The following is a 14690-nucleotide window of genomic DNA, read 5'->3' on the forward strand; positions in this document are numbered from 1 at the left end:
TCATAATCATAGAATCATAGAATGGCCTGGGTTGAAAAGGACCACAAAGATCATCTAGTTTCAACCCCCCTGCTACGTGCAGGGTCACCAACCACCAGACCAGGCTGCCTAGAGCCACATCCAGCCTTGTCTTGAATGGAAAACAGGCATGCAGGAAGAAGTAGCCATAATGTGCATTACTTGTGAAAGCGGCAGTCAAGCACCAATGCCATAGTAATTTATGTGTGAACTTGTCCGTATCTCAATTCATCATCCTTTTTTTCATATTTTCTCTCCCTGTTGTTTTGAGGAGCAAGAGTGAGGAAGCAGCATGGTGGAGCTGAGCTACCTACCCGCGTGAAACCACCACAGACATACATTGTGCTACATATCCTAAAAAATATCCAGTGTAACTAAAAGCTTTTTTTTCTGTTCGATACAGTGGATGATCTCACTGTCTTTCTGCCTGTAACCTTTTTTCCTTACCTATCTTTAGTAGTTACAACACTTTGAATCCCATAAAAGTTCACTAGAGGGAGCCCTTGTAATTTGCAGATATGTAATATATGTATTCATTTAAAAAAAAAGTTATAAACAGCAAATAGTGGGTTTTGTATTCCTGTCTTAATATAGTCATTCTTCTTTTCTTGAAAGAGGGTAGAATTCTGTTAGCTATACATGGTCTTATCTGTGTAATTCTGCTCTTCCTGAAGTGCATCGTTTTCTTGACCTTGATGGTCACCTGTGGTGATGCATGCAATGTGTTACGTGAGTGTTTACATAAAATGAAACAACAGAACAGTATAATTCCATTTCCTTTCCTTCTATCTTCCTTCCTCCCCCCTCCCAACCCTAACCCTAACCCCAAAAACAAAACAAAACAAAAAAACAAAGAATAAGAAAAACTTTTTAGTTTAAAATTTAACAGTGTCTGTTGGAAAATGATATATCTCCCATGCTGATCTAAATCTCCCTAAACTTTAATGTCCATAAATATTTCTAGTATGTATCTTTCTAGAATCAGTACAATCAGATAGAATACACGACACTCAGTTATGTTCAGTGTGCTTTCTGTTTGCTGTTGTCATTAAACACTGTAAATCTTTTTGTTTACTCTCACACTGAAGGAAAAACAGTGACATTCATTGTGCAATCAGTTTATGACTGGTATTTGAAGGTGGAGGCAGCAGCACAGAAGACTTGAATTAATAGATTGTATAACTGTTGAAATGTTATTACATTGTTCTTTTCAGGCTCTAAATAGCCTCTATCCACAAGGCAAAATTAAGCCCTAAAGCACGTAACAGAGGAAAGCACATGGGATATGTTGTTTTATTTCCTATGATGAGAAACAGTTAATATTAGTCACCTTCCTCAGCAATATATTTTCTTTAGGCAAATGGAAGAATAAATACCATAATGTTCAGTACTAATGCAGCCCAAATATGTCTATCTTTTTAGATGAAATGACGTTACCACAATTGTAGAACCGTGAATTTCTGAAGTGTCCTTAAGCAGATGACATTCTCTCTATACATTCACCCTGCCCTACACACTTGTTTATCACCTAATACAGAAAGGCCAAAGTCATTTTGATTGATCCTGCATGAGTCTAGATGGCTACAGCATTAATTCTCTGTCTCAGCAGCAGTGCCTATACCCCAGCCTTGCTTCCCAGTGCACGTGTTGAGGAAAGTCGGATGAATCAATGACAGGATGCTGGGCTGCATTACTGTTGTTGCTGCTTTTTTGCTCCTGGTAATCCTTCCTCATTTTCTGGGATCTGACTTTGAAATAAGAAGAGCTAAAAAAGGGAGGATGACTGAGCTGTATCACATTTGGTTTGCTCATAACACTGCTTTTTTTTTTCCACATTGATAGACTGTCAGTATATCTCAGAATGAACTTCAAGGGCTTGGTACCTATTATCAAGTACCTTATAGTAATTTTTCTTGACCAAATACTGGTTTTATACAAAGACTCATATTAAAACAGCTTCATAGAATGAAATAATCATCATGTGTTCCAGACCTCTGGCAAAGTTTTATTGAAGTTTGTTTCTGGCTCATAATATAAAGACATAGAAGTTTATACATATGAACAAGCGTACATGTTTGCAAACTATATTACACATACCGATTACTTTAAGCTCCATTTGTAGCCAGTAGAGACACACAAGTTTGTTAGGAAAAGTCCACAGTGGCTTGGTCACCCTCTGTTACTTTCTTGACTCTGTGCTAGAAAACTATGAGCTGCCATGCTATAGGTACTCGTGGGGGTAAGTCACACTTCCCTCCTGTCTCCCGATAAATCTGTAGATAGAGAGACACTTTTGAAGCTTTGATTTGAAAAACAAAAGCCCTGCTAGTCAGATTAAACTACTAAGTTATGTAGGCACTCATATGGGGCAAAATTAATAGCAACTAACTTCCAGCCAGAGACTGGAAGCTCCCAAAAGAATTGGGGTGTTGAACTTACTGCAAAGAAGCAGATATTCAGAACTCAGATGTTCTTGGACAAATTGCAGAGCATATCAAGCAGCCTGCACCTAGAAAACTTTCATCAAGCTTCTGGTGAGAGTTCTGACCTCACAGTTAAGCAACACTTTTTTAAATTACAGGTTAATTTGGGAAATTCATTCCATTACAGCTATTTGTTAATTTCCTATCTCAACCTCCTTTGATTGTAGCTACTGCCAGATCAGGCTGGTAACTGTAATGCTAGCAGTGTGGAGCACAAAAATTTAATTAGCCACCAGAATAAGAGATCCTCACACACCTTCTAATTCTAGGTCTTTCCATGAAAATCATGGGAAGAACTAAGTAATAAACGAGACTATATACACTGATAGGGGACAGGGTTTGGGGGAAGGCAGCTACAACATTCTCACTGATTTTGGAGGTTGAGAATCAAGATTAGTGAATAAAAATCCATAGAAGAGACAATATCTTTGTGAGTTGTCTGTTGAATAAATTTGCAGGAATTAAGATAAATTAAATCAAAGATTGTAAGAGAAGGAAAAGATTTAACTTAGGGAAAAGCAGCTTCCCTGGACTGCCCAGGGAGGTGGTGGAGTTACTGACCTTGGAGGCGTTCAAAGACTATTTAGATGTTGTGTTGAGTGACATGGTTAGTAAGAACTATTGGTGATAGGTGGACAATTGGACTGGATAATCTTGGAAGTCTTTTCCAACTTTGGTAATTCTATAATTCTATGATTTTGCACATTTCTGGCCTGTGCAATCACATTTTCTCATAGAAGCAATCAGCAATGCTGTCTACATGAAAAGGTACTGTGAGGGCTTTAAAGAAATATCATGCAGCTATGGCCATCAAAATGTTGTTTTAATGTCTGTCACAGCCTGGGAGCAACATCTCCACTGATTCTTCTTGCCCAAGCGTCCAGAAAGCCAGGCCAAGTATCATCTGTGTTGCAGGCAGTCCTGTCTTCTGTTCTGGCATAGAATCATAGAATCACAAGGTTGGAAAAGATCTTTAAGATTATTTAGTCAAACCGTCTTCTCATTACCACTGCTACCACAAGCTACTAGGCCATATCTCGCAGCTCCTCATCCAGACACCTCTTGAACACCTCAGGGACAGTGACTCAATGACCTCCCTGGGTAGGCCATTCCAATGCCTGACCACTCTCTGAGAGAAAAAGTTTTTCCTTGTGTCTAACCTAAACCTCCTCTGATACAACTTGCGGCCATTTCCCCGGGTCCTGTCTGTTGCCTGGGAGAAGAGGCCAAACCTCTCTTCACCCCAACCTTCCTTCAGGGAGTTGTAGAGTGCAAAGAGGTCTCCCATGAGCCTCCTCTTCTCCAGACTAAACAATCCCAGCTCCCTCAGCCGCTCCTCATAAGACTTGTGTTCCAGACCCCTCATCAGTTTCGCTGCCCTTCTCTGGACATACTCCAGGGCCTCAACATCTTTCCTGTAGTGAGGGGCCCAAAACTGAACACAATACTCGAGGTGCAGCCTCACCAGTGCTGAGTAGAGGGGGATGATCACCTCCCTGCTCCTGCTGGCCACACTATTTCTAATGCAGGTCAGGATGCCGTTGGCCCTCTTGGCCTCCTGGGCACACTGTCGGCTCACGTTCAGCCGAGCATCAACCAACACCCCCAGGTCTCTTTCTTCTTCACAAGCCACTTCTTCATCTAGCCACTTATCCCCAAGCCTTTAAAGCTGCTTGGGGTTGTTGCGGCCAAAGTGCAGGACCCGACACTTGGCTTTGTTGAACCTCATTCCATTCATCTCAGCCCAGTGATCCAGCTTATCTAGATCTCTCTGTAGGGCCTCCCTACCCTCAGGCAGATCCACACCACCTCCCAACTTGGTGTCATCTGCAAATTTACTGAGGGTGCACTCAATCCCCTCATCTAGGTCGTCAGTAAATATATTAAACAATATGGGCCCCAGTACCGATCCCTAGGGGACGCCACTCGTAATGGGTTGCCAGCTGGACTTCATTAACCACTACCCATTGGGCACAGCCCTCTAGTCAGTTCCTTATCCAAAGAAGTGTATATCTGTCCAGACCACGAGCAGCCAGTTTCCCCAGCAGAAGCCTGTGAGAGACCGTGTCAAAGGCTTTGCTGAAGTCTAGGTAGACTACATCAACAGCCCTTCCCTCATCTACCAGACTGGTCACTCAGTCATAGAAGGAGATGAGGTTGGTCAAGCATGACCCGCCTTTCATGAACCTGTGCTGGCTGGGCCTGATCCCCTGAACACCACGCACGTGCCGTGCAATCTCACCCGAGATGATTTGCTCCATTACTTTCCCCAGTATCGAGGTCAGGCTAACAGGCCAATAGTTCCCCGGATCCTCCTTACGGCCCTTCTTGAAGATCCGAGTCACATCAGCAAGCCTCCAATCCTCCAGGATCTCTCCAGTTAACCAGCATGATGAGTTGCTTCCTACACTGACCTCAGGCTTGATGCCTTGCCCTGTCTGTTGTCACCAGGCGCTCAGAGGAGCCTGTCCCTCTCACCACCTGTCCCTGCCTGTGTGCTGCAGGACAGTGCCCTGAGTGGTGGCGGTGCTATCCTACTTGTGCTGCCTCCTTTTGGCTAGTGGAGTAGCCCTGATCTTGCTGTTCCCAAGCAACTGCTGGCAAACTTCTATCTAAACTCTACAGAGTTGAATGGAATTAGTGAGCTGAAGACATGTTGAATCTGTGTTGAGAAGAACATGAAGAAGTGACTGCTAAACACTTGTTTTTGATAGCAAATTCACAGACTACTTCCTCTTGAGCTGTTGTGATTTGGTTTTTGATATATTGCCCACATGTAGGTGGTCAATAAGTGATAAGCTAAAAAAGGATTTAGCAGTTTTCTTCAGTGCCAGTGTAACAAGATCTTAAAAGAATTAAAAGGATCTTCTGTTCAATTTCTTCTTTTTCTACTGTTGCATATTCAAATGTCTTCAGTTTCACTTATAACTTTCAGTAACCAGCCCCAAAAACATAGAAATTTCACTCTGGGCTCTCCTAAATTGCTGATTTCTATGCTTAAAGTGGTAGCTTTGATTCTGGTCCTTGTTTTGCAACAGATTATCTCGTGACTTGGGGCAAATATGCCCCTATCTGAGCATCGGTTCTTACTGACCTTATCATCCAGTGTAGCGCTGACAAATGTTAAGCAGAGATTTTATTTTTGCATTTTATTTTGAAGTGTATAATCAAAATAAGCATCACTATGGTAGATGAAAAATATAATGGATAACTTTTTAATGATCCTCATTAAAAGTAAATGAAACCATTTTTGCAAGGTTCTTATGATAGAGCATATGAAGCCAACAAGTCCTGCAGCAGTAGTAGATTGAAGCCTATCAATTGTTAACAGCTAACTGCCTTTCTCATTGCTGACAAGACTCCGAAGAAAGATACAAGTGCTAGAAAAAAGTACTTGAATAAGAAATGATATTGTTAGAATATCTAAAAGTCAGTGGAAATAAGACTTTGTTCTATTGACATCAGCTTCAGATATAGCATAGTTTTTCTTGACCTGCACCAGAGGAAAATCTGACACAGCATCCCCATGCGCGATTTTCATACCCTGTCAGTGTGTAGATATTCACATCAGTCTTTGGAGTCTTCATTATTTTGTCTACAGAACTTACAACATCACTGCAGGTAAGACATTATTCCTGTCTGGTGTTTCTGAAGCAGTTTATTCCATTCTGAATTAAATACTTTTTTTTTCTTTTCACTATTTTTTTATTTAACCTATACTTTCCCATTCTGTTTGCAGGAATACTCTAGGTGTGATGGAAAGAGGGATGGAAGGGGAAGAAAGTTACAGGTTGCCTTATATTTTGTATCTGTGGGCAGAATTAGTCTCTGATATAATGAAAACACAGTTAGAAATATAAAGCAACACTTTTTCTGGAAGAGGGGAGGAGAATAAAATAATGCTTACCAAGTAATTTTACTTAAAAGCAATGAAATCTAACTTAACCATGTATTTTTTATCTGCATAAGCTACAGCCTGATTAGTTTCTCTCTTCTAATTCGCTATGAAATAATCCATAAAGCAGCCTTTGAAGAAAAAAGTTATTTAGGTTAGTGCAAGGGGACCTAATTATGAGTTGCAAGACGACCTAGTTATGAGTCATAGAAAGGGAAAACATCACTATTGCAAGATCCTTTGACCTACAAAATGGGAAGTCACAATGGTAGACAGATTGTTTTGTTCAGAAGACTTTGCAGGAAAAAGTACTGTCTAGGTAACACTGCAAAACCTAAGAAATTTGTGTCTGTAGATTCTGCTGGCCATTTTAGCCTGTACTGATAAACATGAATGGTATAATAAATAAGTATCTCTACTATATTTCAGTAACATCTCTGGTTCACAAGCTTGCTTAGCATTCCAGCATGCTTGCTACCCTTTTAGAAAGCCTTTGCATACTGAGCTAAGGGCTGGATTTTCTCGTATTTTCTTCTGGTTATGTATTTAAAACTTTTATATATGAGTTGCTCACTGTATATTATGGATTACGGTACTGTGTTAAATTGATTACTGATTAAGTACTGATAAGTGCTAGTAAGAATAGTACAATCTAATCTTGTGAATTATCATGCTTATTAAATTGTTATTAAAAGTAGAGCCATGTATAAATCAATCCACAACATAAAGCCATTCTGGCTAAAGGAAGTAAGCACAGTGATACTTAAATTTTGAGTGTGAAACCATCTGGAACTGAACTTGGTGAGGGATGTTAGAAGTAACAAGAAAGGGATTCTGTACGTACATTGGCCAGATAAGGCAGGCTGAGAAGAGTGCATCTCCTTTGGTAATTGAGAAAGGAGAACTGACTACGATGGATATGGTGAAGGGTGATGTACTAAATGAGTTTTTGCCTCAGTCTTCACAGGCAGCCAAGATTCTTGTATTTTTCACATCCCTGAACCTTGCATCCTTGAGCTGCTAGGTGGGAACTGGGGGAGTAAATCCCCCCCACTCTAAGGAAAGAGCAAGTCCAAGATGGCCTCATGAAACTGAATGTAAACAAGTCTATGGGCTGAATGACATGCATCCTAGGATCCTAAAGGAGCTGGCTGATGTGGTTTCCAAGCCACTCTCCATCATATTTGAAAAGCCATAGCTGTTGAGTAAAGTCTCCAGGGACTGGAGAAAAGGAAACATCATTCCTATTTACAAGAGGGTGAGAAAGTAGGACTCAGGGAACTACAGGCTGGTGAACCTCTGTGCCTGGCAGATAATGGAACAGATCCTCCTACAAGACATATTAAGGCACATGAGTGGATGATCCAGAGAGCCAGCATGGCTTTACCAATGGAGGGTCATGCCTGACCAATATCGTGGCCTTCTACGATAGAGTGATGGCATCGGTGGAAAAAAGGAAGGTGACAGATGTCATCTACCTGGACTTATGCAAGGCCTGGTGCTCCCACACCACATCCTTATCTCTAAATTGGAGAGGTATGGATTTGAGGGGTGGACTATTCAGTGGATAAGGAATAGGTGGAAGTCTGCAGACAGGATTGTGGTGAATGGCACTTTGTCTTAGTGGAGGCCTGTGCCAAGTGGTGTCTCCCAGGGATCTGTCTTGGAACCAGTGCTCTTCAACATCTTCATCAGTGGCATTGATTACGGGCTCAAGGGCACCCTCAGCAAATTTGCAGATGACACCAAGCTGAGTGGTGCGATTGACAGGTTAAAAGGAAGGGATACCATCCAGAGGGATCTAAACAGTCAAAAGGTGTGAAGCTAATGACTTTCAACATAGCAAAGTGCAAGGTTTCGTGCTTGGGTTGGAGTAATCCCAGACAAGTATACAGACTGGGAGAAGAACTCCTTGAGAGTAGCCCTGCAGAAAAGGACCTGGGGGTCCTGGTGGATGAAAAACTGAACATGAGCCAGCAGTGTGCTCTTGCAGCTGGGAAGGCCAATGGTAACCTGGGCTCCACCAAAAGAGGGCCAAAAGGGACAGAGAGGTGTCTGTCCCTCTCTACTCTGCCCTCATAAGGCCCCACCTGGAGTACTGCATCCAGGCCAGATTTACTGACCTCCAGGCACAAATCTACGATATTCTACAGCCCAAGTGATGCTGAGGTCAGAGCTGTTGAAATGCTACCTGTAAGAAGTACTTAGGCAAATCTTCAGTTGCATAAATAATATATTTAAATTATTTCCATATCACCTTCATCTCTTGTTCAGGTACTTCATTTTCAATCAAATACAGGCATCCTGAAGTAGTTCCTATGAATGCTCCCCCATGCAAAAGGTCAACACTAAACCCACTGATTTTATCTGTGCTAGACAAAGCTTGTTCTCCCATGCCTTCTCCTTCCCCTAGATGCTGGTTGACTGTGGTAACTACTTCCCCTGCCAGGCTCAGGACATTGATTTAAGTCAGTGAAGTTTTTCAGAATCTCTGTTAGAAGCCAGAAGCTGGACTCGATGATCCTCATGAATCTCTTCTAACTTGGAATATTCTGTGATTCTCTGATTCTGCTATTCAAAACTGAAGTTTCACCTTGAAGATCCTAAGAGGAGAACATAGTGATAGAGAAAAAATCTTGTATCATTTGAAAACGAGAAACTACATTTCAAAAAGGGTCTTGAATAGTGCTGTGCATTGACACTAGTATAAACAGTGACTGAATGAAAGAGGAGTACATTCAAGTAAAGCACCTTTTTTCTGTGTGTTTTGTTTTTTTTTTACTTGTATGTTTCATACTTTTAGGTAAATCAAGTTTGTATTAGAGCAAATTCTTCTTCAAATCACTGTTTTTACCTTGCAAATTTTTTGTCAGAATCAATACGCCTAAAACTAGTACTGAGGTAAGTATTTTTTATAAATAACTCTGAATATTTACTGTTTTCAGTCATCATGCTCTCTGACTTCTATGTCTTGGAAAGCCCCAGCTTCCTTCTCACTTCTGAATCTTCTCAACTCTGACGCTTTCTGGTTGTTGTATTTCCTATTAGCATGACCAAAGCCAAGCCAAATGTACATGAAGTTTTTCATTAGTACTAATATCACATAAGCTGCTGTGTATCTTACTATCCCAACTTATTTTGCTGCTAACTTATATGGCTTAATATTCAAAGTGCTCTTCAAGGAGCTCATAGTGAATGATTGGACTGCTAGGGAGTGAAGGAATAGCTGAAGTAATAATTTCTTTCAACATCCCAGCTGTTGATGGCTGAAGAAGCCATCCTGTTTCCAGTCTCAGAAGTGTGTACCAGCTAGGAGAGATTCTTTCATGATATGATTATCGTGGAGCACTATAGCTGATGAAAAAAATGTCTCTGGTTTACTGGAAAACAAATACAATATCTATCTTTTAGGAAGAATTTCTAATATAGGAATTGATTGTTTTCATCACATTTTTTTCCCCTGTTCATTTGAGGAGAGGGAATGAGAGAGCAGCCCGTTGGAGCTTAGATGTGATCAGCGTGAAACCACCACTCAGGGACACAAGAATTCAGTTAGAGGATCTTTCAACCACCGTTAGCATTACTTAATCAGAAATCAGAGAATCGTCTAGGTTGAAAGAGACCTTCAAGATCATTAAGTCCAATCATCAACCTGACCTACCAAGTCCCACCACTAAACAGTGTCTCTTAGTATCACATCACATCCACACATCTCTTAAATACCTCAAGGGATGAAGACTCCACCACTTCCCTATGCAGCCTGTTCCAATGCTTGACCACCTGCTCCATGAAGAAATTGTTCCTAATTGCTTATCTAATCATCTCCTGGCACAACATGAGACTATTTCATGCCATGCTAGCACTTGACAGCAGAGAAAAGAGACTGGCACCCTTCTTATTGCAACCTCCTAATGTGATGTGTATGTCAATTGTCTCCAAAACAGGATGCACACATCTTAGGGGGTGTGAAAGACAATTTTTGGGCTAGAGGAAGAAAATATTTTTGTACTACCAGTAACATAAGAAATATATTTTAAAGTAGTGTTTATTTCATCTTTTTCTCATCCTTTTTATGTTCCTTTTTTGGTATTTGTTTTAGAATGTAAACAGTATGTTAATACAGTAGTATATGTTAATACAGTAGTATATGTTAATACAGTCGTGTATATACACATTTATTTATAAATGTACATTTTTTGCTCTTCCTCTTCTTTTTTTTTTCTGATAAGTGTGTGTGATCAAAAATGTTTAGAGACCACTGCTGTATATTACACTGGAGCCATCTTGCCCTGAATGTCCATATGGACAACTGCAGAGCACAAGTCTCAGCAGAACATTCTCATTTGGGAGTCTTGAGTAAGTAGCGCTATTGAAACAGATTGCCTATATTTTCCACTCTGTAAAATGAAACTCTGAATGGCAGAGACATGTCAGGTTGATAATTTGGAAACAAGCACATCGCTTCCCTTATGTTTGTGTTCATCTTCTACTTGGATTGCACTTAATATTTTAAGAAATTGCTTATAAATTTCCAGTTTTAAATAGGAAGTGAATATATGTGAATATATGTGAATATGAATATATTAGAATGTCAGTATTGCAAATCTATACGTATGTTCTGGAAAAAAAAAAAAAAATCTCTGATGACTGCAGTGTTTGTGATGAAAGGTGAGTGAAACAGCCATACAATGCTCCATGAGTAATGAATGTATTTTCCAAAAAGGGATTTCAAATTGGGGAAAAAAATATGTATCCTTTTAGCAAATATTCTAAAATAGCTTTGTCAGTTATTAAAAGATAAGAAAAAGGGAAGTATAAGTATTTTTTGTCAGTGCACAGCAGAATTGCATTCAACTAGAAAAGACTGAAGAAATTTAATGTGTTAAAAAACCAGGTAAGAAAGTAATTTATTTGTTAAGAATATACAAAGTCACTGAGAGCAGAAGAAGCTCTCTTCTGAGATCATTTGAGTGATGGGAGCATATGATTTGTGGTTGCATTTGTTTACTCTTTGTGGTCTGAAAAGATTGAGTTTGTCCAGGCTTGAGAAGAAAAGTGCAAAGAGGGCTTAATCAGTGATGAAAAGGAAGGAAAGTGGTCATTCTCTGTGTCCAGCATGGTTAAGACGAGTCCTAGGCTCCAGGCTGAAGATTCACAGAAAATGATTTCTTTTTTTTCTAATTTTATGGTGGCACTTGAACAAATTACCTGAGGAAACTACACTTCCCATCATTCTTTCTAAGCAAATATTAGATAAACATTTCATGTGTGAAATTTAGCTGACTCTTCCATTGGGGAAGGATATGAACAAATGAGATCCCCTCAAATCCTATTTGCTTTGTGAAACTGTGATTTTTATTTCTTACATTGCATTTTATGTTATATAAACCTAAATCCAGCTTTTGGTTTACTTTTGCTTTGTCTGTCAACGAGACAAATTATTCTCTAAATCCAGAATATTGAAACCCATATAATGTATATTTGATTTACAGATTCTCCAAAGACCTATGGAATAAAAGTTGTGTGTTTCTACTTTTTTTTGTACTAATTGTACAATTAGGTAAAACTATGTTGAACTAAGTACTGTATCAAGACATTTTATTGAAAGTGTCTCTAAGGAATTTTCATCTGACCATGTTTAAATAAAGCTTTGTAAAACTTCACTGTTTAAGGAAATAGTACAGCTTTGAAAACAAACCTTCAGTATTTTTATTTAGTCAACTATAGATTTAGCTCTTGCTTAGTTATTTATTTCTACTATTTGTATTTTATAACGCCAAATATTTTAATACATATATCCATAACAGGAAAAAGGTAACACTTGCAGAATTGCTTAAGTCATTTAAAATCCCAAGTCAGAGTTGCTCTTCCGAAGTCACTTAGGCAGAAACAAACATTTTGTTTAGCACCCCCTTCCAAAGGCACAGTAGTGTGTAATTCAGACAAGTTGCCACAGAAGAAATGAGTAGGATGGAGACAGGATAATGATTAAAACCAAAAGGTGGATTGTTGCTTAGTGTATTTTTACTTCTGCTTCACGAGTTTGTTGCTGGAGGGAGACTATTCATCTGCGTGCATATGTATTCAATGAGCCTCTGAGAGGGGAAGTGAAACCAGAGTGAGGGATGAGGTAGGACAGTGGGGCAGAAGAAGGTCACCTGTGCTGGTGCTGATGTTCCATGGACAGCTTTGAAGCATAGGGAGAAAATGGACTCCCCTGCTGAAGGTTTTGTCCTTAACAGACCTCTGTGGCTTTAATACTGTGAGGAGGCTACTGTACATTTATGCAAAGCTGGTGAAGATGTTATTAAAAAAATACTCTGCCTTTTAGGGTTTTCTGTATTTAAAGTATGTGAACGCTCAAGTTGGCAATACAGAGAACTCTTCAAATATTTCAGGTAAAGACCATCCATTATAATCAGGCAAAGGATTCTTCTGCTTTCTCCACAGAAAAAGGCTTTTAGAGAAGTGCTTGAGGGTGTTTCTTTCATTTTGTTTTGTTTTGTTTTTCTGTAGAAGAGTTAGTATGAAACAGTCTGGTTTCTGTCTTCCCTTCACTGTTTTCATGACAAGGCAATTACTTGACAGCTTAGAGTAAACCATAGGGAGCCACTGGAAAAGTAATGTTTCCTAATGCTTTCTTTCTATAGGACTGTTTCAAGAAGGATGGCATGTTATGTAACAGAATTCACAACTTCAGAAAGTCCCATTAGAGAATTAAAGCGGGGCCTGAAATCTTATAGCTTTTCCTCTCTATTTGTTGGGTGTGATGCCATAGCCACAGAGATCAACATCAATCTGATAGCTGTGCCTCTCTACTGAAAAGATAACACCAAGTGGAAAGTGTCCAAAATACTGACTTTCTGTTCAGTTGTTCTCTTTTGATTATATGCTTGCATATTCACACACACATATGCATAGTAGCTGGGATCTGATTTTTTTATATGTTTTGTGCTTTAGCCTTTATTTAGGATATTATTTGAACTTATAAAACCAAGCATGCGCACAAATTAAATGAGCAGTTGGGAAGTAAACAGAAGAGCACTCATTTTGCTTTCGCTCTCCCATAAGGATATGTCAAGGCTTGGCACTGTACGTCTGCCCCCAGCGAGGGAGCTGGGAGCTGAGGGTGCCCATGAGGCCTGTGGGGCCATGCCATCTCAACCAAGGCCCATCCTTCAGCACCCTGTGAGGGAGCAGGACTGAATGGATCCCATCTATGTCTCTCAGGACCCTGGAGCACAGGGCCCTGGAGCACAGGGCCCGCAATATGAAAAGCTTTACGTTCTGGCAGAAGCCAGAGTGTCGACAACCTGAGGAACCCATGCCAGGCACTGGAGGCTTCAGGTATTTGGCACAATGGGTCTGTGCAGCGGGCAATGGGTATGAATGGTCAGTACAGTCCCTGAGGGTTTGCTACAACAAACATCAAACTGTTAGGAGCAGGGACAGTATCCATACCCTGCCTCATCTGAGGAAACATCTTCATTTCTTGGAATCTTTGGCTTGTATTTGTTCTGACTCAGACCAAAACTGAAACACAAAAGTGCCTGAAGTTCCCAGAAATCTCAGAATTCTGTCTAATCAGCTCTGGAAGAAGATTGGCTGTCACTCTTTTATTTCTTAGAAAAAAATTACTGACTTCAGATTTTTTAGGAAGCACATTGTTTACTTGTGACTGTGGCTGATAAAGAAAAATTTCAGTAAGTAGAGAGAGGACTGTGGATGAAATGATGTAGAATATGTCAAAATAGTGAGTGTTTAGAATATCATCCTTGTTTCCATTTACTTCATAGCTCCTCAAAGATAATTACTTTTGTAGCAGTATGGACATTCAGCTCTCAGGAGGGAACATGGGCAATCAATTTTTAATTGTGTTTCTCTGAAAGCAACGATTACACCATAACAGAAATGTAGTTGATAACAATTGGAATGTTTGTATTTCAATATGAAGTTTCAATGAGCTACTTGCTACTTTAGTGTAATAAAAATACTGCTAAGGATAGTACTGACATGAGCATGTAAATGAGCTTCATGTCATTTGTTTTAGACAGTAGAGCTTTTCCAGGGAATGATATGTCTGATGTTAAATACAGGTAAAAGATGCAATGTGAACAGTGTAAAACTTTTTCACTTTTCATATAGGGACATATAGGGACTGCTTTAAGAAATGCTGTTAGCGTTGTTTTTTTTTTAATTATTTTTTTTTTAATTTATCACTACTTGATCATTCACAGGTAAGTGTAGGGATGTGATCTGGACTACATCGTATGTGCAAAATCTTAGTTGTGTTG

Source organism: Meleagris gallopavo, chromosome 1, assembly GCF_000146605.3.
Source record: "Meleagris gallopavo isolate NT-WF06-2002-E0010 breed Aviagen turkey brand Nicholas breeding stock chromosome 1, Turkey_5.1, whole genome shotgun sequence".
Taxonomy (NCBI): Eukaryota; Metazoa; Chordata; class Aves; order Galliformes; family Phasianidae; genus Meleagris; species Meleagris gallopavo.